The sequence below is a fragment of the Lolium perenne genome, chromosome 1 (assembly GCF_019359855.2).
Source record: "Lolium perenne isolate Kyuss_39 chromosome 1, Kyuss_2.0, whole genome shotgun sequence".
In the NCBI taxonomy this organism is placed as follows: Eukaryota; Viridiplantae; Streptophyta; class Magnoliopsida; order Poales; family Poaceae; genus Lolium; species Lolium perenne.
The window spans coordinates 125215726-125221215 of record NC_067244.2 but is presented as its reverse complement, the minus strand read 5'-3'; the positions used below and the strand labels follow the sequence as shown (position 1 = coordinate 125221215).

General features: G+C 38.5%; 1 long non-coding RNA gene across 1 annotated transcript; it reads left to right on the top strand.

Annotated features, from left to right (window-relative positions):
- The first annotated feature begins 3574 nt into the window (after positions 1 to 3574).
- LOC139831078 (uncharacterized) lies at positions 3575 to 5154 on the top strand. The gene is made up of 2 exons (XR_011745415.1): positions 3575 to 3895; positions 4867 to 5154. It is a non-coding gene; the product is annotated as an uncharacterized lncRNA (long non-coding RNA).
- Positions 5155 to 5490: the final 336 nt, after the last annotated feature.

Sequence of the window (5490 nt, the reverse complement as noted above, 5' to 3'; positions counted from 1 at the left end):
TGGGAGAGACACCTCTAGTGAACTGTGGACCCCGGTCCAATTCTCTATACTGAAATACAATCTACTGCAATACTGTTTTACTGTTTTCTGCAAACAATCATCTTCCACACTATACATCTAATCCTTTGTTACAGCAAGCCGGTGAGATTGACAACCTCGCTGTTTCGTTGGGGCAAAGTACTTGGTTTGAGTTGTGCAGGTTCCACGTTGGCGCCGGAATCCCTGGTGTTGCGCCGCACTACATCTCGCCGCCATCAACCTTCAACGTGCTTCTTGGCTCCTACTGATTCGATTAAACCTTGGTTTCATACTGAGGGAAAACTTGCCGCTGTACGCATCACACCTTCCTCTTGGGGTTCCCAACGGTCGCGTGCTGTACGCGTATCAAGACTGTTTTCTGGCGCCGTTGCCGGGGAGATCAAGACACGCTGCAAGGGGAGTCTCCACATCCCAATCTCTTTACTTTGTTTTTTGTCTTGCTTAGTTTTATTTACTACTTTGTTTGCTGCACTAAATCAAAATACAAAAAATTAGTTGCTAGTTTTACTTTATTTCCTATCTTGTTTGCTATATCAAAAACACAAAAAAATTAGTTACTTGCATTTACTTTATCTAGTTTGCTTTATTTACTATTGCTAAAATGGGTACTCCTGAAAATACTAAGTTGTGTGACTTCACAACCACAAATAATAATGATTTCTTATGCACACCTATTGCTCCACCTGCTACTACAGCAGAATTCTTTGAAATTAAACCTGCTTTACTAAATCTTGTTATGCGAGAGCAAGTTTCTGGTGTTAGTTCTGATGATGCTGCTGCCCATCTCAATAATTTTGTTGAACTATGTGAAATGCAAAAGTATAAAGATGTAGATGGTGACATTATAAAATTAAAATTGTTCCCTTTCTCATTAAGAGGAAGAGCTAAAGATTGGTTGTTATCTCTGCCTAAGAATAGTATTGATTCATGGACTAAATGCAAGGATGCTTTTATTGGTAGATATTATCCCCCTGCTAAAATTATATCTTTGAGGAGTAGCATAATGAATTTTAAACAATTGGATATTGAGCATGTTGCACAAGCATGGGAAAGAATGAAATCTTTGGTTAAAAATTGCCCAACCCATGGACTGACTACTTGGATGATCATCCAAACCTTTTATGCAGGACTGAATTTTTCTTGGTGGAACCTATTGGATTCAGCTGCTGGAGGTACCTTTATGTCCATCACTCTTGGTGAGGCAACAAAGCTTCTTGATAATATGATGATCAATTACTGTGAATGGCACACGGAAAGAGCTCCACAAGGTAAGAAGGTAAATTCTGTCGAAGAAACCTCTTCCTTGAGTGATAAGATTGATGCTATTATGTCTATGCTTGTGAATGATAGGACTAATATTGATCCTAATAATGTTCCGTTAGCTTCATTGGTTGCTCAAGAAGAACATGTTGATGTAAACTCCATTAAAAATAATAATTTCAACAACAATGCTTACCGGAACAATTCTAGTAACAACTATAGGCCATATCCTTATAATAATGGCAACGGCTATGGTAATTCTTATGGGAATTCTTACAAAAATATTAGGAATTCACCCCCTGGACTTGAAGCCATGCTTAAAGAATTTATTAGTACACAAACTGCTTTTAACAAAACTGTTGAAGAAAAGCTTGGGAAAATTGATATACTTGCTTCTAAAGTCGATAGTCTTGTTGCTGATGTTGATCTTTTGAAATCGAAAGTTATGCCTAATGAAAATCATCATAATAAAATTCGTACTACAGCAAATGCCATCCAAGTTAGAATTAATGAGAATATAAGATTGATGGCCGAATTGCGTGCTAGGTGGGAAAGAGAAGAAAATGAGAAAGAAGATAATATAGCTAAAGTTTGGACTATTACCACCACTAGTAATGCTAATGCTCCACATGTTGCTGCACCTCCTACTATTAATGGTAAAATAATTGGTGTTGGCAATATTTCTACTTCTAATACAAAGCGCGAGAAACTGCCTGAAACTGCTAAAACTGCTGAAACTGCCTGTGATAAAACTGCTGAATTTTTTTCCAACATTGGGGATGATGATCCCATTGCTTTAGATTATAATGGTTTAAATTTTGATGATTGCCACATCTCTGAAGTTATAAAGTTCTTACAAAAACTTGCTAAAAGTCCTAATGCTAGTGCTATAAATTTGGCTTTCACGAAACATATTACAAATGCTCTCATAAAAGCTAGAGAAGAGAAATTAGAGCGCAAAGCTTCTATTCCTAGAAAGCTAGAGGATGGTTGGGAGCCCATCATTAAGATGAAGGTCAATGACTTTGATTGTAATGCTTTATGTGATTTTGGTGCAAGTATTTCTGTTATGCCTAAGAAAATTTATAATATGCTTGACTTGCCACCATTGAAAAATTGTTATTTGGATGTTAATCTTGCTGATCATTCTACAAAGAAACCTTTGGGGAAAGTTGATAATGTTCACATTACCGTTAACAATAACCTTGTCCCCGTTGATTTTGTTGTCTTGGATATTGAATGCAATGCATCTTGTCCCATCATATTGGGAAGACCTTTTCTTCGAACTGTTGGTGCTATCATTGATATGAAGGAAGGTAATATAAAATATCAATTTCCTCTCAAGAAAGGTATGGAACACTTCCCTAGAAAGAGAATGAAGTTACCTTTTGATTCTATTATTAGAACGAATTATGATGTTGACACTTCGTCTCTTGATAATACTTGATACACACTTTCTGCGCCTAGCTGAAAGGCGTTAAAGAAAAGCGCTTATGGGAGACAACCCATGTTTTTACTACAGTACTTTGTTTTTATTTTGTGTCTTGGAAGTTGTTTACTACTGTAGCAACCTCTCCTTATCTTAGTTTAGTGTTTTATTGTGCCAAGTAAAGTCGTTGATAGTAAGGTTCATACTAGATTTGGATTACTGCGCAGAAACAGATTTCTTTGCTGTCACGAATCTGGGCAAAATTCTCTGTAGGTAACTCACAAAATTATGCCAATTTACGTGAGTGATCCACAGATATGTACGCAACTTTCATTCAATTTGAGCATTTTCATTTGAGCAAGTCTGGTGCCTCGATAAAATTCGTCATTACGAACTGTTCTGTTTTGACAGATTCTGCCTTTTATTTCGCATTGCCTGTTTTGTTATGTTCGATGGATATTTCGATTCCATTGACTTTCAGTAGCTTTGTGCAATGTCCAGAAGTGTTAAGAATGATTATGTCACCTCTGAACATGTATATTTTGATTGTGCACTAACCCTCTAATGAGTTGTTTTGAGTTTAGTGTGGAGGAAGTTTTCAAGGATCAAGAGAGGGAGATGATACAACATGATCAAGGAGAGTGAAACCTCTAAGCTTGGGGATGCCCCGGTGGTTCACCCCTGCATATATCAAGAAGACTCAAGCGTCTAAGCTTGGGGATGCCCAAGGCATCCCCTTCTTCATCGACAACATTATCAGGTTCCTCCTCTGAAACTATATTTTTATTCCATCACATTTTAAGTAATTCCTTTTGCTTTTAGCAGAGATTCGAACCCCCTGTACAATAGCATTAGAAAATAAAAATGTTACCTATACGTTTCTCTTGTAGTATTTGTTTAGTGTTGTAGATCTTTTCTAATGATAGGAAATGTTTTTAATAATTAATTCAACACTAAAATTTTGCCATGGCATCATGCATATAGTGACAACCAGAGAACAATAAATGGAGTGCTCTTGTGTGAATCTCATATGCATCTCATGTCTATGTTTGTGCATTTGTGTTGTGCTTTGTGTTTATGGTGCTATGTATGTATGCTTGTAGATTGCGACTGTGACAGCTGCAACCTTTGTGACTGCGAAGATTGCAACTCCTCCCACTGAAAAAGGCAAGTGACACACACCAAAAGTCCCAGTTTTGATTCTTGCACTGTAGTGTTTTTATAGTAGACATGTCTAGGGTTTATGCTTTATGCCTGCTAATAAATCCTAGTAGTTTAGCTACACCATTCCTAGACTCCTTTAGCCGCCATTAAATTTAGTTGTTACCTGCTATGCTATGGAAAATGTTTTGATAGAGGTTAAGGAAAAACAACTAAGTTTAATGAATTACCTGGGTGAATGGTGGAGTTATGGAGAGGGTGGCTGTATCAGGGGGCAAGACCCTGGTGCTAGTGCACACTTGCGGAAAGTCACCCAGGCTTAAAGAGATTGTAGACAAACCTTGCTCATTAGCTTCACGTACAACCACATGCTACTATGGCTCTGGCTTGACAAAGTATGTTGTATGAACCCGGATCCTAGGGGCCAGGTGGTGGTAGAGGGATACTGTAGGTGGGGGCGTGGCCCTTAGGGAATGGTTCGGGCGATTACACACAGAAGGTCTCGGCCACGGTCTACACCTGTCCTTAAGCAAAATGTGCAACGAGGTAGAAGGATTGACCTGGCCATGTGGGTAAAGGTGTACAACCTCTCGAGAGTGTAAATCTAAGTACTTAGCCGTGTCCCCGGTTAAGGACAACTTGAGCGAACTGACAAGTCTTTGTTCGAAGATCTCCTCATCCCAATTTCTTAAATAAAATTTGAATGGGTGAACAAGGGTAGGAAGGTACATTGGGGCTTTACCAATGCTACTGTTAATTTGGTACATTGGGGTTTTACCAATGCTACCGCTAATTAGATTGAAAGAAAATGTTTTGATAAAAGATAGGAAAAAATTGGCTTTATGCAAAATGAACTTGAGCTCTACCTGCCAAATGTGCACGTAGGTGTAGGATGCCTTTTGAGTCCACAAAAGTGTCCTTGCCAATACAATTCCAAATGTATTGATTCCTTCGGGCTGCAACGTTTGATGTTGCAGGTATCCCTAGCTGATGAAGAAGATGTTAGGATCACGAGTCTTTGCCCAACATGTCTGCCTGTGGCATCCGTGAAGGAAGAGGACTCCATGCTATTTGCTTTCCGCTTGATGTTGAACTCTGATTTATGTTTATGCTAGCCTTGAGCTATGCAAGTTGTATCGAACTATTTTATTTCCGCTGGATCTTAGATTGTAATGAAGACCTTTGCTACTTGGTATTTCATCTTAAACTGTGTGTGCTAGCAGTTCGATCCAGGGACTAGCACTAATGCACAGGGGCTTGCACTTTTTAAAGTGAGGTCACTACAATCCCCTTCTTCATCGACAACATTATCAGGTTCCTCCTCTGAAACTATATTTTTATTCCATCACATTTTATGTGCTTTGCTTGGAGCGTCGGTTTGTTTTTGTTTTTGTTTTGTTTGAATAAAAGGGATCCTAGCATTCATTGTGTGGGAGAGAGACACGCTCCGCTGTAGCATATGGACAAGTATGTCCTTAGGCTTTACTCATAGTATTCATGGCGAAAGTTTCTTCTTCGTTAAATTGTTATATGGTTGGAATTGGAAAATGATACATGTAGTAATTTGCTAAAATGTCTTGGGTAATGTGATACTTGGCAAT